Genomic DNA, 23,304 nt, shown 5'->3' with positions numbered 1-23,304 from the left:
GGGACATTGTGGGTAAAATGGGTTCAAAGTGGCTCTTATGGGAGTATTATGGCTTGCATTTAGGCATTGTTGCTTGAATGGGAGCCATTATGGCTGGCGTTGGAGCATTCCAGATGGAATAAGGCATATAGCGGGTGTCATGTGGGCATTGTGGCTTAAATTAGCGGCATTATGGTTAGAACAAGGCCATTCTAGTTTGCATAGGCTAATAATGGCATTGTGACTGGCATGGAGGGCATTGTGGCTGACATGTGCCATCATTGCTGGCATAGGGATTTGTGACTGTCATGTGGACATTGTGGTTGACAAAGAGGAAATGAGTACATTGTAGCTGGCATGAAGGGCTTTGTTTTTAGGCAAATGAGAGCATTTTGTCTGTCATATGGGCATTGATTATATGTAGCTGTCAGTGTGTCCTTGTGGTTGGCATAAGGGGCATTGGCAGCATTGTTACTGGCTGTTATGGCGGCATTTTGACTGGAATAATAGACATATCGGGTGTTATTGTGGCTGGCATGGGGGATTTGTGGTTGTCATGTTGTCATTGTTTTTGGCCAAGGGTGAAGTGAGGGTGTTGTGACTGGCATGGATGGTGTTGTGTCTCGCAAAAGGGGATGTGAGGACATTTTGGCTGTCATGGAGGCAATATGGTTGGTATACGGGCATTGGAGGTTTGTGGTTGTCCTTTTGGCAATGTGGCTGGCATAAGGGGTATTGTTTCCGGGATTAAGTACATTGTATCTGGCATTGTGGTTGGAATGTGGAATTATTGCTGGCATGAGGGCTTTGTGGTTGCCTTGAGGATATTGTGGTTGGCTAAAAGGAAATTAAGGGCATTCTGGCTGGCATGGAGGTCATTGTAACTGGCAAAGGAGGAAGTGAGGGCATTTTGGTTATAGTGGGGATTCGTGGCTGGCATAAGGGCATTAAAGGCTTTTGCTGGTCAAAGAGGCATTGTGGCGAGCATAAGGTGCATTGACAGCATTGTTGCTTTAATAAAGTACATTGTGGCTGGCATGGGGGATTTGTGACTGGGAAAATGGATATAGCTGTTGTCATTTTGGCATTGTAGATTGCACAGGGGCATTGTGGGTGGTATGGAGACTTTCCTTTTGGAAAGGTGGCGATGAGGCATTCTGGCTGGCATGTATTTAATTGTGGCTGTAATAAGGACATAGTGGCTGAGATAAGAGATATTGTGGATGTCATGGTGGCATATTGGCTATTATGGTCAGCATTGTGACTGGAAAATATGAGTTTTTGCTGGCATGGAGCACTATAGCTGGTAGAAAGGATATGATGGCCTTCATGGGGCAATGAGACCGATTAGAGGATCATTAAGCTTATTGCAGTTGTCTTTGAGGAATTCTAATTCAGTGTGGCTGTCATGGGGGCATTTTAATAGTTATGAAGGTATTAGGGCTGGCATGGAGGGCATTGAGGTATTTATGTGGGCATTGTGGCTGGTAAAATGGGCAATGAGAGCATTGTAGTTGTCATTGGGGCATTTTGGCCATTGTAGGGCAATAGTTTCTGTCATGGGCACTGTGGCTCTCATGTGGGCTTTATTGTGAGTTTCATGGGGTATTGTGACTGGGATTACGAACATTGTGGATGTCATGAGGGCATTTTGAGGAGATAAGGAATATTGCAGATGGGGCTTTAGTAAATTTCATGGAGTCATTGTGGCTGGCAAGATGACTTTTTTGACTGTCATAGGGCATTATAGTTGTCATAGGGGCACTGAGGCCATTGTGGTTGTCATGGTTTTATTGCGGTTGGCTAAGGGGGCATTGAGGGCAATGTGTCTGGAATAAGGGGAATTGTGAGAGGTATAAAGGATACTGGGGACATTGTAGCTGTAATGGGGGCATTTTGGTTTGGATATGGGATAGTGGTGATTTCATATAAGCATGTTGTCTGCCACGGGGTACTTTGACTGTCATGGTGTTTTTGTGGTTAGTTAGCATTGTGTCTGGCATGGATGAAATTGTGGCTAACATTGGGGGCATTTTAACTGGGATAAGGGACATAGCAGGGGTCATGAGGGCATTGTGTCTGGCAGGTGTCATGACTAGCATGGGGATTTGTATCTGTCATGTGCTAGTTGGCAAAGGGGGAAGTGAGCGCATTGTTGCTTTTTATTGCAGCATAGTGGCTCGTAAAGGGATATTGCCAGTTTTTAAATACCACTTGGGCATAGGGGCTGGCTTAAAGGGCATTGATTATTGCATGGAAGAGAGTTGATTGTGACTTAAAAGGAGGCAATATGGCTGGCATAAGGCATAGTGGCTCTTATAAGAACCTGGTGGCTGGCATGGGGCATAGTAAATGGCATAAGGTACTTTGTGGGTGTTATGGGGGCATTATGGCTGGCCTGAAGAGCATTGTGGCTTTTTTTGGGGTATTGTGGCTGGTATAGAGGGCACTCTGGTTGTCATGTGGGAATTTTGGTTGGCCTAGCAGGTATTGTGGCTTGCATAGGGTTCATTAAAGGCATTGTGATTGTCATGGGGAAAGGTGGTTGGCACTGAGGACTTTGTGGCAGGTACTGCAGCTTTTTAGGTATTGTTGTTCTCTCAAACGGGCATTGTGCTGTGATTGGAACATAGTGACTGTCGTGACTTCTTAATTCAGGAGAGCAAAGAAGAAAAAATAACTTTACTCAAAAGGGTTTTTGTTCCAGGAGGCATAAGTTAAGTGAGAAATGGTTACTTATACTTTTGTGTAAAAGTATGTTTTCAGTCTTTTGTGGGAATAATAAATGTTGATAAAATTACTCTTGAAAGTATTATCATTACGTAAAGTAGGTGTGATAGAAATAATTCACACAGTTTTGATAATAAAATGATTTTGAGTTGGATTTCCCTGGTCAGGTTGTGTTTGGTTGTGGTTTGCAAAAGGTTGTTTTTTTTAGATCGTAATTGTTCTTGTAGGATATTCTTGAGAATGTTATTGGTGAGTGTCACGGACACTGGGTTTGTGGACCCACTAGGCCGCTCCGCTGTAGCGGGGCGGCAGCTGACCAGGTCACAGTCTATGCGAAAGTAAAATGGCAGACTGTAATGCTTTGGTACCTGAAATAGTCCGGGCGGTGGCTGTGGCTTCAGCACGGTTGGAGGCAGGTGCGGCAAGTGGCGCCAGACGTGGCGGGCAGTATCCAATGAGCGGTAGACACTTGACGTGGCAGATGGCACTTGACGTGGCAGATGGCACTTGACATGGCAGATGGCACTTGACGTGGCAGAAGGCACTTGACGTGGCAGATGGCACTTGACGTGGCAGAAGGCACTAGAATGCGGGTAGGCACAGGAACAATACGGAATACAGGAACGGTAACATGGCACGGGTAACAGCTGGAACGGGAGACACTAAGGGACCATTTGCGAGACAGACTGGGAAAAACTAACAACGCTCAGGCAAGGATTAGAAGGCCAGGGGCCTTCTTATAGACCAGGAAATCGTGGCAGTTGATGATGACAATCCTAATTACGCGCGCTGGCCCTTTAAGGCCGGGCGCGAGCGTGCGCGCGCACCCAAGGGGACCCAGCCGGACGGAGCGGAAGTGAGCGCTACAGTGAGTAAATTAGGGAATGTGGTCAGAGACATTTCTATGGTACTTGTGGCTTCTAGTCAGGATGGGGTGGACGGTGCAGATTCTTGGATAGGAATTCTTCAGGTGGGATCTCTAGTTTGGCTCATCAGAGGGTATCCCAGAAAGGGTTCAATTGCCCTTTAAAAATTACTTTTGTTTTATGAGAAACTAGGCACACTAACATCTCTTTACTGATCCAATACATCTATAGCATATACCAGGAACGTATTATCATACCTCTTTTTTTTTTTTCTAGGTGTCTATTTGAAAGTGAAAAGAAGCAAGATATGGAATCCTCCAGTCAGCGACAATAGAGGAATCAGAGAACTGGTAATTAATATTATTATTAATTACTGATAATTATCAGGCTAGTTTCTAGCTCTGGACTTTCAGAGGTGTGGTAATACCTTCCTAGTATATAAGAATACATGTCTAGTAGTACATATATTGGCTACAGATATTTCAGGGCATTGTAAATGCCTTTGCATTCTGCACATGGATTCACTGCATTCCAACATACACATTCATCACCATCTCCCCTTTCCCCATAGGAAATTTTTGCTGTCATGTGGGCATTGTGGCAGGTATGGAGGGCCCTGTGGCCGGCATTGAGAGAAATGAGGTAACTGTGGCTGTCATGGGGCATTATGACTGGCAAAAGCAGAAATGAGGGCATTTTGGCTGGCATAGAGGACATTTTGGCTGTCATGGAGATATTGTGGCCGGGATAAGGGACATTGTGGGTAAAATGGGTTCAAAGTGGCTCTTATGGGAGTATTATGGCTTGCATTTAGGCATTGTTGCTTGAATGGGAGCCATTATGGCTGGCGTTGGAGCATTCCAGATGGAATAAGGCATATAGCGGGTGTCATGTGGGCATTGTGGCTTAAATTAGCGGCATTATGGTTAGAACAAGGCCATTCTAGTTTGCATAGGCTAATCATGGCATTGTGACTGGCATGGAGGGCATTGTAGCTGACATGTGCCATCATTGCTGGCATAGGGATTTGTGACTGTCATGTGGACATTGTGGTTGACAAAGAGGAAATGAGTACATTGTAGCCGGCATGAAGGGCTTTGTTTTTAGGCAAATGAGAGCATTTTGTCTGTCATATGGGCATTGATTATATGTAGCTGTCAGTGTGTCCTTGTGGTTGGCATAAGGGGCATTGGCAGCATTGTTACTGGCTGTTATGGTGGCATTTTGACTGGAATAATAGACATATCGGGTGTTATTGTGGCTGGCATGGGGGCTTTGTGGTTGTCATGTTGTCATTGTTTTTGGACAAGGGTGAAGTGAGGGTGTTGTGACTGGCATGGATGGTGTTGTGTCTCGCAAAAGGGGATGTGAGGACATTTTGGCTGTCATGGAGGCAATATGGTTGGTATACGGGCATTGGAGGTTTGTGGTTGTCGTTTTGGCAATGTGGATGGCATAAGGGGTATTGTTTCCGGGATTAAGTACATTGTATCTGGCATTGTGGTTGGAATGTAGAATTATTGCTGGCATGAGGGCTTTGTGGTTGCCTTGAGGATATTGTGGTTGGCTAAAAGGAAATTAAGGGCATTCTGGCTGGCATGGAGGTCATTGTAACTGGCAAAGGAGGAAGTGAGGGCATTTTGGTTATAGTGGGGATTCGTGGCTGGCATAAGGGCATTAAAGGCTTTTGCTGGTCAAAGAGGCATTGTGGCGAGCATAAGGTGCATTGACAGCATTGTTGCTTTAATAAAGTACATTGTGGCTGGCATGGGGGATTTGTGACTGGGAAAATGGATATAGCTGTTGTCATTTTGGCATTGTAGATTGCACAGGGGCATTGTGGGTGGTATGGAGACTTTCCTTTTGGAAAGGTGGCGATGAGGCATTCTGGCTGGCATGTATTTAATTGTGGCTGTAATAAGGACATAGTGGCTGAGATAAGAGATATTGTGGATGTCATGGTGGCATATTGGCTATTATGGTCAGCATTGTGACTGGAAAATATGAGTTTTTGCTGGCATGGAGCACTATAGCTGGTAGAAAGGATATGATGGCCTTCATGGGGCAATGAGACTGATTAGAGGATCATTAAGCTTATTGCAGTTGTCTTTGAGGAATTCTAATTCAGTGTGGCTGTCATGGGGGCATTTTAATAGTTATGAAGGTATTAGGGCTGGCATGGAGGGCATTGAGGTATTTATGTGGGCATTGTGGCTGGTAAAATGGACAATGAGAGCATTGTAGTTGTCATTGGGGCATTTTGGCCATTGTAGGGCAATAGTTTCTGTCATGGGCACTGTGGCTCTCATGTGGGCTTTATTGTGAGTTGCATGGGGTATTGTGACTGGGATTACGAACATTGTGGATGTCATGAGGGCATTTTGAGGAGATAAGGAATATTGCAGATGGGGGTTTAGTAAATTTCATGGAGTCATTGTGGCTGGCAAGATGACTTTTTTGACTGTCATAGGGCATTATAGTTGTCATAGGGGCACTGAGGCCATTGTGGTTGTCATGGTTTTATTGCGGTTGGCTAAGGGGGCATTGAGGGCAATGTGTCTGGAATAAGGGGAATTGTGAGAGGTATAAAGGATACTGGGGACATTGTAGCTGTAATGGGGGCATTTTGGTTTGGATATGGGATAGTGGTGATTTCATATAAGCATGTTGTCTGCCACGGGGTACTTTGACTGTCATGGTGTTTTTGTGGTTAGTTAGCATTGTGTCTGGCATGGATGAAATTGTGGCTAACATTGGGGGCATTTTAACTGGGATAAGGGACATAGCAGGGGTCATGAGGGCATTGTGTCTGGCAGGTGTCATGGCTAGCATGGGGATTTGTATCTGTCATGTGCTAGTTGGCAAAGGGGGAAGTGAGCGCATTGTTGCTTTTTATTGCAGCATAGTGGCTCGTAAAGGGATATTGCCAGTTTTTAAATACCACTTGGGCATAGGGGCTGGCTTAAAGGGCATTGATTATTGCATGGAAGAGAGTTGATTGTGACTTAAAAGGAGGCAATATGGCTGGCATAAGGCATAGTGGCTCTTATAAGAACCTGGTGGCTGGCATGGGGCATAGTAAATGGCATAAGGTACTTTGTGGGTGTTATGGGGGCATTATGGCTGGCCTGAAGAGCATTGTGGCTTTTTTTGGGGTATTGTGGCTGGTATAAAGGGCACTCTGGTTGTAATGTGGGAATTTTGGTTGGCCTAGCAGGTATTGTGGCTTGCATAGGGTTCATTAAAGGCATTGTGATTGTCATGGGGAAAGGTGGTTGGCACTGAGGACTTTGTGGCAGGTACTGCAGCTTTTTAGGTATTGTTCTTCTCAAACGGGCATTGTGCTGTGATTGGAACATTGTGACTGTCGTGACTTCTTAATTCAGGAGAGCAAAGAAGAAAAAATAACTTTACTCAAAAGGGTTTTTGTTCCAGGAGGCATAAGTTAAGTGAGAAATGGTTACTTATACGTTTGGGTAAAAGTATGTTTTCAGTCTTTTGTGGGGCTAATAAATGTTGATAAAATTACTCTTGAAAGTATTATCATTACGTAAAGTAGGTGTGATAGAAATAATTCACACAGTTTTGATAATAAAATGATTTTGAGTTGGATTTCCCTGGTCAGGTTGTGTTTGGTTGTGGTTTGCAAAAGGTTATTTTTTTTCGATAGTAATTGTTCTTATAGGATATTCTTGAGAATGTGATTGGTAAATGTCACGGACACTGCGTTTGTGGACCCACTAGGCCGCTCCGCCGTAGCGGGGCGGCAGCTGACCAGGTCACAGTCTATGCGAAAGTAAAATGGCAGACTGTAATGCTTGGGTACCTGAAATAGTCCGGGCTGTGGCTTCAGCACGGTTGGAGGCAGGTGCGGCAAGTGGCGCCAGACGTGGTGGGCAGTATCCGATGAGCGGTAGACACTTGACGTGGCAGATGGCACGTGACGTGGCAGATGGCACTTGACGTGGCAGATGGCACTTGACATGGCAGATGGCACTTGACGTGGCAGAAGGCACTTGACGTGGCAGATGGCACTTGACGTGGCAGAAGGCACTAGAACGCAGGTAGGCACAGGAACAATACGGAATACAGGAACGGTAACATGGCACGGGTAACAGCTGGAACGGGAGACACTAAGGGACAATTTGCGAGACAGACTGGGAAAGACTAACAATGCTCAGGCAAGGATTAGAAGGCCAGAGGCCTTCTTATAGACCAGGAAATCTTGGCAGTTGATGATGATGACGATCCTAATTGCGCGCGCGCTGGCCCTTTAAGGCCGGGCACGAGCGTGCGCGCGCACCCTACGGGACCCAGCCAGACGGAGCGGAAGTGAGCGCTACAGTGAGTAAATTAGGGAATGTGGTCAGAGACATTTCTATGCTACTTGTGGCTTCTAGTCAGGATGGGGTGGACGGTGCAGATTCTTGGATAGGAATTCTTCAGATGGGATCTCTAGTTTGGCTCATCAGAAGGTATCCCAGAAAGGGTTCAATTGCCCTTTAAAAATTACTTTTGTTTTATGAGAAACTAGGCACACTAACATCTCTTTACTGATCCAATACATCTATAGCATATACCAGGAACGTATTATCACACCTCTTTTTTTTTTTTTTCTAGGTGTCTATTTGAAAGTGAAAAGAAGCAAGATATGGAATCCTCCAGTCAGCGGCAATAGAGGAATCAGAGAACTGGTAATTAATATTATTATTAATTACTGATAATTATCAGGCTAGTTTCTAGCTCTGGACTTTCAGAGGTGTGGTAATACCTTCCTAGTATATAAGAATACATGTCTAGTAGTACATATATTGGCTACAGATATTTCAGGGCATTGTAAATGCCTTTGCATTCTGCACATGGATTCACTGCATTTACATTCCAACATACACATTCATCACCATCTCCCCTTTCCCAATAGGAAATTTTTGCTGTCATGTGGGCATTGTGGCAAGTATGGAGGGCCCTGTGGCCGGCATTGAGGGAAATGAGGTAACTGTGTCTGTCATGGGGCATTATGACTGGCAAAAGCAGAAATTAGGGCATTTTGGCTGTCATGGAGATATTGTGGCCGGGATAAGGGACATTGTGGGTAAAATGGGTTCAAAGTGGCTCTTATGGGAGTATTATCGCTTGCATTTAGGCATTGTTGCTTGAATGGGAGCCATTATGGCTGGCGTTGGAGCATTCCAGATGGAATAAGGCATATAGCGGGTGTCATGTGGGCATTGTGGCTTAAATTAGCGGCATTATGGTTAGAACAAGGCCATTCTAATTTGCATAGGCTAATAATGGCATTGTGACTGGCATGGAGGGCATTGTGGCTGACATGTGCCATCATTGCTGGCATAGGGATTTGTGACTGTCATGTGGACATTGTGGTTGACAAAGAGGAAATGAGTACATTGTAGCTGGCATGAAGGGCTTTGTTTTTAGGCAAATTAGAGCATTTTGTCTGTCATATGGGCATTGATTATATGTAGCTGTCAGTGTGTCCTTGTGGTTGGCATAAGGGGCATTGGCAGCATTGTTACTGGCTGTTATGGCGGCATTTTGACTGGAATAATAGACATATCGGGTGTTATTGTGGCTGGCATGGGGGCTTTGTGGTTGTCATGTTGTCATTGTTTTTGGACAAGGGTGAAGTGAGGGTGTTGTGACTGGCATGGATGGTGTTGTGTCTCGCAAAAGGGGATGTGAGGACATTTTGGCTGTCATGGAGGCAATATGGTTGGTATACGGGCATTGGAGGTTTGTGGTTGTCGTTTTGGCAATGTGGATGGCATAAGGGGTATTGTTTCCGGGATTAAGTACATTGTATCTGGCATTGTGGTTGGAATGTAGAATTATTGCTGGCATGAGGGCTTTGTGGTTGCCTTGAGGATATTGTGGTTGGCTAAAAGGAAATTAAGGGCATTCTGGCTGGCATGGAGGTCATTGTAACTGGCAAAGGAGGAAGTGAGGGCATTTTGGTTATAGTGGGGATTCGTGGCTGGCATAAGGGCATTAAAGGCTTTTGCTGGTCAAAGAGGCATTGTGGCGAGCATAAGGTGCATTGACAGCATTGTTGCTTTAATAAAGTACATTGTGGCTGGCATGGGGGATTTGTGACTGGGAAAATGGATATAGCTGTTGTCATTTTGGCATTGTAGATTGCACAGGGGCATTGTGGGTGGTATGGAGACTTTCCTTTTGGAAAGGTGGCGATGAGGCATTCTGGCTGGCATGTATTTAATTGTGGCTGTAATAAGGACATAGTGGCTGAGATAAGAGATATTGTGGATGTCATGGTGGCATATTGGCTATTATGGTCAGCATTGTGACTGGAAAATATGAGTTTTTGCTGGCATGGAGCACTATAGCTGGTAGAAAGGATATGATGGCCTTCATGGGGCAATGAGACTGATTAGAGGATCATTAAGCTTATTGCAGTTGTCTTTGAGGAATTCTAATTCAGTGTGGCTGTCATGGGGGCATTTTAATAGTTATGAAGGTATTAGGGCTGGCATGGAGGGCATTGAGGTATTTATGTGGGCATTGTGGCTGGTAAAATGGACAATGAGAGCATTGTAGTTGTCATTGGGGCATTTTGGCCATTGTAGGGCAATAGTTTCTGTCATGGGCACTGTGGCTCTCATGTGGGCTTTATTGTGAGTTGCATGGGGTATTGTGACTGGGATTACGAACATTGTGGATGTCATGAGGGCATTTTGAGGAGATAAGGAATATTGCAGATGGGGGTTTAGTAAATTTCATGGAGTCATTGTGGCTGGCAAGATGACTTTTTTGACTGTCATAGGGCATTATAGTTGTCATAGGGGCACTGAGGCCATTGTGGTTGTCATGGTTTTATTGCGGTTGGCTAAGGGGGCATTGAGGGCAATGTGTCTGGAATAAGGGGAATTGTGAGAGGTATAAAGGATACTGGGGACATTGTAGCTGTAATGGGGGCATTTTGGTTTGGATATGGGATAGTGGTGATTTCATATAAGCATGTTGTCTGCCACGGGGTACTTTGACTGTCATGGTGTTTTTGTGGTTAGTTAGCATTGTGTCTGGCATGGATGAAATTGTGGCTAACATTGGGGGCATTTTAACTGGGATAAGGGACATAGCAGGGGTCATGAGGGCATTGTGTCTGGCAGGTGTCATGGCTAGCATGGGGATTTGTATCTGTCATGTGCTAGTTGGCAAAGGGGGAAGTGAGCGCATTGTTGCTTTTTATTGCAGCATAGTGGCTCGTAAAGGGATATTGCCAGTTTTTAAATACCACTTGGGCATAGGGGCTGGCTTAAAGGGCATTGATTATTGCATGGAAGAGAGTTGATTGTGACTTAAAAGGAGGCAATATGGCTGGCATAAGGCATAGTGGCTCTTATAAGAACCTGGTGGCTGGCATGGGGCATAGTAAATGGCATAAGGTACTTTGTGGGTGTTATGGGGGCATTATGGCTGGCCTGAAGAGCATTGTGGCTTTTTTTGGGGTATTGTGGCTGGTATAAAGGGCACTCTGGTTGTAATGTGGGAATTTTGGTTGGCCTAGCAGGTATTGTGGCTTGCATAGGGTTCATTAAAGGCATTGTGATTGTCATGGGGAAAGGTGGTTGGCACTGAGGACTTTGTGGCAGGTACTGCAGCTTTTTAGGTATTGTTCTTCTCAAACGGGCATTGTGCTGTGATTGGAACATTGTGACTGTCGTGACTTCTTAATTCAGGAGAGCAAAGAAGAAAAAATAACTTTACTCAAAAGGGTTTTTGTTCCAGGAGGCATAAGTTAAGTGAGAAATGGTTACTTATACGTTTGGGTAAAAGTATGTTTTCAGTCTTTTGTGGGGCTAATAAATGTTGATAAAATTACTCTTGAAAGTATTATCATTACGTAAAGTAGGTGTGATAGAAATAATTCACACAGTTTTGATAATAAAATGATTTTGAGTTGGATTTCCCTGGTCAGGTTGTGTTTGGTTGTGGTTTGCAAAAGGTTATTTTTTTTCGATAGTAATTGTTCTTATAGGATATTCTTGAGAATGTGATTGGTAAATGTCACGGACACTGCGTTTGTGGACCCACTAGGCCGCTCCGCCGTAGCGGGGCGGCAGCTGACCAGGTCACAGTCTATGCGAAAGTAAAATGGCAGACTGTAATGCTTGGGTACCTGAAATAGTCCGGGCTGTGGCTTCAGCACGGTTGGAGGCAGGTGCGGCAAGTGGCGCCAGACGTGGTGGGCAGTATCCGATGAGCGGTAGACACTTGACGTGGCAGATGGCACGTGACGTGGCAGATGGCACTTGACGTGGCAGATGGCACTTGACATGGCAGATGGCACTTGACGTGGCAGAAGGCACTTGACGTGGCAGATGGCACTTGACGTGGCAGAAGGCACTAGAACGCAGGTAGGCACAGGAACAATACGGAATACAGGAACGGTAACATGGCACGGGTAACAGCTGGAACGGGAGACACTAAGGGACAATTTGCGAGACAGACTGGGAAAGACTAACAATGCTCAGGCAAGGATTAGAAGGCCAGAGGCCTTCTTATAGACCAGGAAATCTTGGCAGTTGATGATGATGACGATCCTAATTGCGCGCGCGCTGGCCCTTTAAGGCCGGGCACGAGCGTGCGCGCGCACCCTACGGGACCCAGCCAGACGGAGCGGAAGTGAGCGCTACAGTGAGTAAATTAGGGAATGTGGTCAGAGACATTTCTATGCTACTTGTGGCTTCTAGTCAGGATGGGGTGGACGGTGCAGATTCTTGGATAGGAATTCTTCAGATGGGATCTCTAGTTTGGCTCATCAGAAGGTATCCCAGAAAGGGTTCAATTGCCCTTTAAAAATTACTTTTGTTTTATGAGAAACTAGGCACACTAACATCTCTTTACTGATCCAATACATCTATAGCATATACCAGGAACGTATTATCACACCTCTTTTTTTTTTTTCTAGGTGTCTATTTGAAAGTGAAAAGAAGCAAGATATTGAATCCTCCAGTCAGCGGCAATAGAGGAATCAGAGAACTGGTAATTAATATTATTATTAATTACTGATAATTATCAGGCTAGTTTCTAGCTCTGGACTTTCAGAGGTGTGGTAATACCTTCCTAGTATATAAGAATACATGTCTAGTAGTACATATATTGGCTACAGATATTTCAGGGCATTGTAAATGCCTTTGCATTCTGCACATGGATTCACTGCATTTACATTCCAACATACACATTCATCACCATCTCCCCTTTCCCAATAGGAAATTTTTGCTGTCATGTGGGCATTGTGGCAAGTATGAAGGGCCCTGTGGCCGGCATTGAGAGAAATGAGGTAACTGTGGCTGTCATGGGGCATTATGACTGGCAAAAGCAGAAATGAGGGCATTTTGGCTGGCATGGAGATATTGTGGCCGGGATAAGGGACATTGTGGGTAAAATGGGTTCAAAGTGGCTCTTATGGGAGTATTATGGCTTGCATTTAGGCATTGTTGCTTGAATGGGAGCCATTATAGCTGGCGTTGGAGCATTCCAGATGGAATAAGGCATATAGCGGGTGTCATGTGGGCATTGTGGCTTAAATTAGCGGCATTATGGTTAGAACAAGGCCATTCTAGTTTGCATAGGCTAATAATGGCATTGTGACTGGCATGGAGGGCATTGTGGCTGACATGTGCCATCATTGCTGGCATAGGGATTTGTGACTGTCATGTGGACATTGTGGTTGACAAAGAGGAAATGAGTACATTGTAGCTGGCATGAAGGGCTTTGTTTTTAGGCAAATTAGAGCATTTTGTCTGTCATATGGGCATTGATTATATGTAGCTGTCAGTGTGTCCTTGTGGTTGGCATAAGGGGCATTGGCAGCATTGTTACTGGCTGTTATGGCGGCATTTTGACTGGAATAATAGACATATCGGGTGTTATTGTGGCTGGCATGGGGGCTTTGTGGTTGTCATGTTGTCATTGTTTTTGGCCAAGGGTGAAGTGAGGGCGTTGTGACTGGCATGGATGGTATTGTGTCTCGCAAAAGGGGATGTGAGGACATTTTGGCTGTCATGGAGACAATATGGTTAGTATACGGGCATTGGAAGTTTGTGGTTGTCGTTTTGGCAATGTGGCTGGCATAAGGGGTATTGTTTCTGGGATTAAGTGCATTGTATCTGGCATTGTGGCAAGAATGTGGAATTATGGCTGGCATGAGGGCTTTGTGGTTGCCTTGGGGATATTGTGGTTGGCTAAAAGGAAATTAAGGTCATTCTGGCTGGCATGGAGGTCATTGTAACTGGCAAAGGAGGAAGTGAGGGCATTTTGGTTATAGTGGGGATTCGTGGCTGGCATAAGGGCATTAAAGGCTTTTGCTGGTCAAAGAGGCATTGTGGCGAGCATAAGGTGCATTGACAGCATTGTTGCTTTAATAAAGTACATTGTGGCTGGCATGGGGGATTTGTTACTGGGAAAATGGATATAGCTGTTGTCATTTTGGCATTGTAGTTTGCACAGGGGCATTGTGGGTGGTATGGAGACTTTCCTTTTGGAAAGGTGGCGATGAGGGCATTCTGGCTGGCATGAATTTAATTGTGGCTGTAATAAGGACATAGTGGCTGAGATAAGAGATATTGTGGATGTCATGGTGGCATATTGGCTCTTATGGTCAGCATTGTGACTGGAAAATATGATTTTTTGCTGGCATGGAGCACTATAGCTGGTAGAAAGGATATGATGGCCTTCATGGGGCAATGAGACTGCTTAGAGGATCATTAAGCTTATTGCAGTTGTCTTTGAGGAATTCTAATTCAGTGTGGCTGTCATGGGGGCATTTTAATAGTTATGAAGGTATTAGGGCTGGCATGGAGGGCATTGAGGTATTTATGTGGGCATTGTGGCTGGTAAAATGGGCAATGAGAGCATTGTAGTTGTCATTGGGGCATTTTGGCCATTGTAGGGCAATAGTTTCTGTCATGGGCACTGTGGCTCTCATGTGGGCTTTATTGTGAGTTTCATGGGGTATTGTGACTTGGATTATGAACATTGTGGATGTCATGAGGGCATTTTGAGGAGATAAGGAATATTGCAGATGGGGTTTCAGTAAATTTCATGGAGTCATTGTGGCTGGCAAGATGACTTTTTTGACTGTCATAGGGCATTATAGTTGTCATAGGGGCACTGAGGCCATTGTGGTTGTCATGGTTTTATTGCGGTTGGCTAAGGGGGCATTGAGGGCAATGTGTCTGGAATAAGGGGAATTGTGAGAGGTATAAAGGATACTGGGGACATTGTAGCTGTAATGGGGGCATTTTGGTTTGGATATGGGATATTGGTGATTTCATATAAGCATGTTGTCTGCCATGGGGTACTTTGACTGTCATGGTGTTTTTGTGGTTAGTTAGCATTGTGTCTGGCATGGATGAAATTGTGGCTAACATTGGGGGCATTTTAACTGGGATAAGGGACATAGCAGGGGTCATGAGGGCATTGTGTCTGGCAGGTGTCATGGCTAGCATGGGGATTTGTATCTGTCATGTGCTAGTTGGCAAAGGGGGAAGTGAGCGCATTGTTGCTTTTTATTGCAGCATAGTGGCTCGTAAAGGGATATTGCCAGTTTTTAAATACCACTTGGGCATAGGGGCTGGCTTAAAGGGCATTGATTATTGCATGGAAGAGAGTTGATTGTGACTTAAAAGGAGGCAATATGGCTGGCATAAGGCATAGTGGCTCTTATAAGAACCTGGTGGCTGGCATGGGGCATAGTAAATGGCATAAGGTACTTTGTGGGTGTTATGGGGGCATTATGGCTGGCCTGAAGAGCATTGTGGCTTTTTTTGGGGTATTGTGGCTGGTATAGAGGGCACTCTGGTTGTCATGTGGGAATTTTGGTTGGCCTAGCAGGTATTGTGGCTTGCATAGGGTTCATTAAAGGCATTGTGGTTGTCATGGGGAAAGCTGGTTTGCACTGAGGACTTTGTGGCAGGTACTGCAGCTTTTTAGGTATTGTTGTTCTCATACGGGCATTGTGCTGTGATTGGAACATTGTGACTGTCGTGACTTCTTAATTCAGGAGAGCAAAGAAGAAAAAATAACTTTACTCAAAAGGGTTTTTGTTCCAGGAGGCATAAGTTAAGTGAGAAATGGTTACTTATACTTTTGGGTAAAAGTATGTTTTCAGTCTTTTGTGGGGCTAATAAATTTTGATAAAATGACTCTTGAAAGTATTATCATTACGTAAAGTAGGTGTGATAGAAATAATTCACACAGTTTTGATAATAAAATGATTTTGAGTTGGATTTCCCTGGTCAGGTTGTGTTTGGTTGTGGTTTGCAAAAGGTTTTTTTTTTTCGATAGTAATTGTTCTTGTAGGATATTCTTGAGAATGTGATTGGTGAGTGTCACGGACACTGGGTTTGTGGACCCACTAGGCCGCTCCGCCGTAGCGGGGAGGCAGCTGACCAGGTCACAGTCTATGCGAAAGTAAAATGGCAGACTGTAATGCTTGGGTACCTGAAATAGTCCGGGCGGTGGCTGTGGCTTCAGCACGGTTGGAGGCAGGTGCGGCAAGTGGCGCCAGACGTGGCGGGCAGTATCCAATGAGCGGTAGACACTTGACGTGGCAGATGGCACCTTATGTGGCAGATGGCACTTGACGTGGCAGATGGCACTTGACGTGGCAGATGGCACTTGATGTGGCAGAAGGCACTTGCACGCGGGTAGGCACAGGAACAATACGGAATACAGGAACGGTAACATGGCACGGGTAACAGCTGGAACGGGAGACACTAAGGGACCATTTGCGAGACAGACTGGGAAAGACTAACAATGCTCAGGCATGGATTAGAAGGCCAGGGGCCTTCTTATAGACCAGGAAATCGTGGCAGTTGATGATCATGACGATCCTAATTGCGCGCGCTGGCCCTTTAAGGCCGGGCGCGAGCACCCTACGGGACCCAGCCGGACGGAGCGGAAGTGAGCGCTACAGTGAGTAAATTAGGGGATGTGGTCAGAGACATTTCTATGCTACTTGTGGCTTCTAGTCAGGATGGGGAGGACGGTGCAGATTCTTCGATAGGAATTCTTCAGGTGGGATCTCTAGTTTGGCTCATCAGAAGGTATCCCAGAAAGGGTTCAATTGCCCTTTAAAAATTACTTTTGTTTTATGAGAAACTAGGCACACTAACATCTCTTTACTGATCCAATACATCTATAGCATATACCAGGAACGTATTATCACACCTCTTTTTTTTTCTTTCTAGGTGTCTATTTGAAAGTGAAAAGAAGCAAGATATGGAATCCTCCAGTCAGCGGCAATAGAGGAATCAGAGAACTGGTAATTAATATTATTATTAATTACTGATAATTATCAGGCTAGTTTCTAGCTCTGGACTTTCAGAGGTGTGGTAATACCTTCCTAGTATATAAGAATACATGTCTAGTAGTACATATATCGGCTACAGATATTTCAGGGCATTGTAAATGCCGTTGCATTCTGCACATGGATTCACTGCATTTACATTCCAACATACACATTCATCACCATCTCCCCTTTCCCAATAGGAAATTTTTGCTGTCATGTGGGCATTGTGGCAGGTATGGAGGGCCCTGTGGCCGGCATTGAGAGAAATGAGGTAACTGTGGCTGTCATGGGGCATTATGACTGGCAAAAGCAGAAATGAGGGCATTTTGGCTGGCATAGAGGACATTTTGGCTGTCATGGAGATATTGTGGCCGGGATAAGGGACATTGTGGGTAAAATGGGTTCAAAGTGGCTCTTATGGGAGTATTATGGCTTGCATTTAGGCATTGTTGCTTGAATGGGAGCCATTATGGCTGGCGTTGGAGCATTCTAGATGGAATAAGGCATATAGCGGGTGTCATGTGGGCATTGTGGCTTAAATTAGCGGCATTATGGTTAGAACAAGGCCATTCTAGTTTGCATAGGCTAATAATGGCATTGTGACTGGCATGGAGGGCATTGTGGCTGACATGTGCCATCATTGCTGGCATAGGGATTTGTGACTGTCATGTGGACATTGTGGTTGACAAAGAGGAAATGAGTACATTGTAGCTGGCATGAAGGGCTTTGTTTTTAGGCAAATGAGAGCATTTTGTCTGTCATATGGGCATTGATTATATGTAGCTGTCAGTGTGTCCTTGTGGTTGGCATAAGGGGCATTGGCAGCATTGTTACTGGCTGTTATGGCGGCATTTTGAGTGGAATAATAGACATATCGGGTGTTAATGTGGCTGGCATGGGGGCTTTGTGGTTGTCATGTTGTCATTGTTTTTGGACAAGGGTGAAGTGAGGGTGTTGTGACTGGCATGGATGGTGTTGTGTTTCGCAAAAGGGGATGTGAGGACATTTTGGCTGTCATGGGGGCCATATGGTTGGTATACGGGCATTGGAGGTTTGTGGTTGTCGTTTTGGCAATGTGGCTGGCATAAGGGGTATTGTTTCTGGGATTAAGTACATTGTATCTGGCATTGTGGTTGGAATGTGGAATTATGCCTGGCATGAGGGCTTTGTGGTTGCCTTGAGGATATTGTGGTTGGCTAAAAGGAAATTAAGGGCATTCTGGCTGGCATGGAGGTCATTGTAACTGGCAAAGGAGGAAGTGAGGGCATTTTGGTTATAGTGGGGATTCGTGGCTGGCATAAGGGCATTAAAGGCTTTTGCTGGTCAAAGAGGCATTGTGGCGAGCATAAGGTGCATTGACAGCATTGTTGCTTTAATAAAGTACATTGTGGCTGGCATGGGGGATTTGTGACTGGGAAAATGGATATAGCTGTTGTCATTTTGGCATTGTAGATTGCACAAGGGCATTGTGGGTGGTATGGAGACTTTCCTTTGGGAAAGGTGGCGATGAGGCATTCTGGCTGGCATGTATTTAATTGTGGCTATAATAAGGACATAGTAGCTGAGATAAGAGATATTGTGGATGTCATGGTGGCATATTGGCTATTATGGTCAGCATTGTGACTGGAAAATATGAGTTTTTGCTGGCATGGAGCACTATAGCTAGTATAAAGGATATGATGGCCTTCATGGGGCAATGAGACTGATTACAGGATCATTAAGCGTATTGCAGTTGTCTTTGAGGAATTCTAATTCAGTGTGGCTGTCATGGGGGCATTTTAATAGTTATGAAGGTATTAGGGCTGGCATGGAGGGCATTGAGGTATTTATGTGGGCATTGTGGCTGGTAAAATGGGCAATGAGAGCATCGTAGTTGTCATTGGGGCATTTTGGCCATTGTAGGGCAATAGTTTCTGTCATGGGCACTGTGGCTCTCATGTGGGCTTTATTGTGAGTTTCATGGGGTATTGTGACTGGGATTATGAACATTGTGGATGTCATGAGGGCATTTTGAGGAGATAAGGAATATTGCAGATGGGGGTTTAGTAAATTTCACGGAGTCATTGTGGCTGGCAAGATGACTTTTTTGACTGTCATAGGGCATTATAGTTGTCATAGGGGCACTGAGGCCATTGTGGTTGTCATGGTTTTATTGTGGTTGGCTAAGGGGGGCATTGAGGGCAATGTGTCTGGAATAAGGGGAATTGTGAGAGGTATAAAGGATACTGGGGACATTGTAGCTGTAATGGGGGCATTTTGGTTTGGATATGGGATATTGGTGATTTCATATAAGCATGTTGTCTGCCATGGGGTACTTTGACTGTCATGGTGTTTTTGTGGATAGTTAGCATTGTGGCTGGCATGGATGAAATTGTGGCTAACATTGGGGGCATTTTAACTGGGATAAGGGACATAGCAGGGGTCATGAGGGCATTGTGTCTGGCAGGTGTCATGGCTAGCATGGGGATTTGTATCTGTCATGTGCTAGTTGGCAAAGGGGGAAGTGAGCGCATTGTTGCTTTTTATTGCAGCATAGTGGCTCGTAAAGGGATATTGCCAGTTTTTAAATACCGCTTGGGCATAGGGGCTGGCTTAAAGCGCATTGATTATTGCATGGAAGAGAGTTAATTGTGACTTAAAAGGAGGCAATATGGCTGGCATAAGGCATAGTGGCTCTTATAAGAACCTGGTGGCTGGCATGGGGCATAGTAAATGGCATAAGGTACTTTGTGGGTGTTATGGGGGCATTATGGCTGGCCTGAAGAGCATTGTGGCTTTTTTTGGGGTATTGTGGCTGGTATAGAGGGCACTCTGGTTGTCATGTGGGAATTTTGGTTGGCCTAGCAGGTATTGTGGCTTGCATAGGGTTCATTAAAGGCATTGTGATTGTCATGGGGAAAGGTGGTTGGCACTGAGGACTTTGTGGCAGGTACTGCAGCTTTTTAGGTATTGTTGTTCTCAAACGGGCATTGTGCTGTGATTGGAACATTGTGACTGTCGTGACTTCTTAATTCAGGAGAGCAAAGAAGAAAAAATAACTTTACTCAAAAGGTTTTTTTTTCCAGGAGGCATAAGTTAAGTGAGAAATGATTACTTATACTTTTGGGTAAAAGTATGTTTTCAGTCTTTTGTGGGGCTAATAAATGTTGATAAAATTACTCTTGAAAGTATTATCATTACGTAAAGTAGGTGTGATAGAAATAATTCACACAGTTTTGATAATAAAATGATTTTGAGTTGGGTTTCCCTGGTCAGGTTGTTTGGTTGTGGTTTGCAAAAGGTTTTTTTTTTCCGATAGTAATTGTTCTTGTAGGATATTCTTGAGAATGTGATTGGTGAGTAAATTAGGGAATGTGGTCAGAGACATTTCTATGCTACTTGTGGCTTCTAGTCAGGATGGGGTGGTCGGTGCAGATTCTTGGATAGGAATTCTTCAGGTGGGATCTCTAGTTTGGCTCATCAGAAGGTATCCCAGACAGGGTTCAATTGCCCTTTAAAAATTATTCTTTTTTTATGAGAAACTAGGCACACTAACATCTCTTTACTGATCCAATACATCTATAGCATATACCAGGAACGTATTATCACACCTCTTTTTTTTTTTTTCTAGGTGTCTATTTGAAAGTGAAAAGAAGCAAGATATGGAATCCTCCAGTCAGCGGCAATAGAGGAATCAGAGAACTGGTAATTAATATTATTATTATTAATTACTGATAATTATCAGGCTAGTTTCTAGCTCTGGACTTTCAGAGGTGTGGTATTACCTTCCTAGTATATAAGAATACATGTCTAGTAGTACATATATTGGCTACAGATTTTTCAGGGCATTGTAAATGCCTTTGCATTCTGCACATGGATTCACTGCATTTACATTCCAACATACACATTCATCACCATCTCCCTTTTCCCAATAGGGAATTTTTGCTGTCATGTGGGCATTGTGGCAGGTATGGAGGGCCCTGTGGCTGGCATTGAGAGAAATGTGGTAACTGTGGCAGTCATGGGGCATTATGACTGGCAAAAGCAGAAATGAGGGCATTTTGGCTGGCATAGAGGACATTTTGGCTGTCATGGAGATATTGTGGCCGGGATAAGGGACATTGTGGGTAAAATGGGTTCAAAGTGGCTGTTAAAGGCGGCCATACCAGAGGAGGCGGTGCTCTGAAGAGCTCATGAAACATCCACCCGGCCCACTGCCTGTAAATGTAGTTGATGACGCGCTGTGTCTTTCTTCAGCCGGAATTGCTGCGGAGCAAAGACACGGACCGTCACAGGAAATAAAAAATTTACCCTGGGCGCGGTCACGTGACCGCAAATGAGAACCAAGTAATGAAGCCAGAGGTAAATAGATATTATATTAGAAAGTTACTTATATATGTCCAATTAAGTTAAAATATAAATATAATGTATTCCTGGACAACCCCTTTAATATAGGCGGACATAGACGGAGTCTCTGGCAACGAGAGAGGGTATACCCTTCCACGGCGAAGGGACGCATCCGGAACGAGTTCAATAGGGCAGTCATACATCCCTGTGTGGGGGCAGCGTCTCTGCCTCCTTCTTGCTGAAGACATCCGCAAACTGTGAATAGTGAGAAGGCAATCCTGCCAATGAGTGAGGCAGGGGAGGCTGGGCCAAGGCAGCGGTTGAGGCACTTGGGACCCCACTGGAGAACCTCTCCAGTCCATAACTGGAGCATGTAGTCGAAGCCAAGGCAGGCCCGGCAGCACAGGGATGACGGCCTTGGGCAGGACAAGAAATGAGGCTAGCTCTGAATGAAGGGCTCCCACTTGGAGCCTCAGCGGTTTAGTCACAGCTACAATTGGGTCGTGCAGAGGCAGTCCATTCACCGAGGCAGCGATCTATCTCTATCTCTGCTTGTATGAATGTTTGTATGAATGTTTGAATGTAAGGTCTACAATAGAACTCAGACTCTATAGACAGATATAAATTGAAATGACAGTAACAGATATTGATGGAAATACCAACTATGGTTGTTTGTATTTTACTGTATGTAATCTTTATAATAGGGTTAATGGTTAAGATAGTAAAGGATCAACATAACGGATACCCCTCCGCACACCTAGTATAGTGTAAAAGATATATGCCTTTCGAGTGCTGTAGGCCTGGGGACGGTATATCACTATATCCTGATTGTTTGGATATAGAAAGGATTGATACAGTCAGACAAAGGTGAGTAGTCCTTCGAGGTCTGATACAGCTGAAGTGGGAACCTTCTTAGAAACTCCCGACATGGGGTCCGGAGACCATGAACCCGACATGAACCTGACAGTGGGTGTGTGGAATCATGGGTGTCAGCAGTTGATAGTTAAACGGTTGAAAGGTGAAGAAGCAGTCAAATACTGTAAAAGAATGTTTAAACAAATGAAGATAGGACGTAATAGTACGTTAAATAAAGGAGGTTGATTACATAGTTCAATATGTAAGACTAACTGATCGGAAAAGCAGAACTATAGAAGAGTGTGTCAATGAATGTTGATATGAATAGTCTGTTTATAAAAGCATAGATTTTGATAAAAGTGACTAGACTAGATGAATACAGCTAAGTACCTTGCAGTGAGTAATGTGGATTGACGAGAAGTATGATGTAGACATGTATACAGTGTGTGCGTCGCAGATAAGTCTGAGGAGCGACTGGAGCAAATGAAAATGTGTACTGTTTGATGTGAGATGTTTTTCTCAATCCAGATTGAGAACTGAATTTATTGAACTTTAAATTATTGTTATTATATTTAAAAAATATTGTGTAAAAAGTCCTAGAACATTGAGGTTGTGTAAATAGACTGACTTTTTAATGTACCTTATCTATAAGGTCTAAATAATGAAAGTTGTGTAAAGTCAGGTTTTAGAGTTATAAATACAGCAGTTTCCCTTCAGCATTTTGGCTTGCTGAGGCTTATAGTTCTACAAGAAAATGGAAGTTGTGAAAGGCAGGAGGGGGGGGGCAGCAGCTGGTTGCATTGTGTGATAGAATGTCAGAAGGAAGTAAATTGCTGCTCTCTCTCTCTCTCTCTATCTCTCTCATATCTCTCTCATATCTCTCACTCACGTGAAATAAAACAACAAGCACGGTCTGCATTAATGACATTGCTAATTTATTTAAAAATGAACTGATAATTATGTATTTTTCTCTATCCCTCTGTTTCCAGATTGTTACCAATATTTTTCCTTCACACATAGAGGCAAACAGTATGGCTGGATGGTGCTTCCCCAGGGTGCAGCAAATCCCCCTGATATTTTTACCCGTACAATGAAAAAGCTGCTGGATAAGTGGTCCCCCAAACACTCCACCACTTGTCTATTGCAAAATGTTGATGATTTGCTCTTGTGTTTTGTCTCTGTTGACATATGTGCTATATTGAGCCATGGGACAAG

At 44.3% G+C, this 23,304-nt stretch overlaps 1 long non-coding RNA gene across 4 annotated transcripts in view; it reads left to right on the top strand.

Moving 5' to 3' along the window:
- LOC142699196 (uncharacterized) overlaps nt 1-20,589 on the top strand; it is a 56,933-nt gene extending 36,344 nt beyond the window's left edge. For 3 of the 4 annotated variants that reach the window (XR_012866085.1, XR_012866082.1, XR_012866083.1), the window contains 5 exons: nt 3,852-3,925; nt 8,196-8,269; nt 12,523-12,596; nt 16,808-16,881; nt 20,519-20,589. This is a non-coding gene — a long non-coding RNA (uncharacterized LOC142699196). The remainder of the gene's footprint in view (nt 1-3,851; nt 3,926-8,195; nt 8,270-12,522; nt 12,597-16,807; nt 16,882-20,518) is intronic. The other variant, XR_012866084.1, reaches the window with a different exon arrangement.
- Nucleotides 20,590-23,304: the final 2,715 nt, after the last annotated feature.

This window comes from Rhinoderma darwinii, unplaced genomic scaffold, assembly GCF_050947455.1.
Source record: "Rhinoderma darwinii isolate aRhiDar2 unplaced genomic scaffold, aRhiDar2.hap1 Scaffold_141, whole genome shotgun sequence".
NCBI classification, from domain to species: Eukaryota; Metazoa; Chordata; class Amphibia; order Anura; family Rhinodermatidae; genus Rhinoderma; species Rhinoderma darwinii.
The sequence above is the reverse complement of the archived record's forward strand: the minus strand, read 5'-3'. Positions and strand labels throughout refer to the sequence as shown.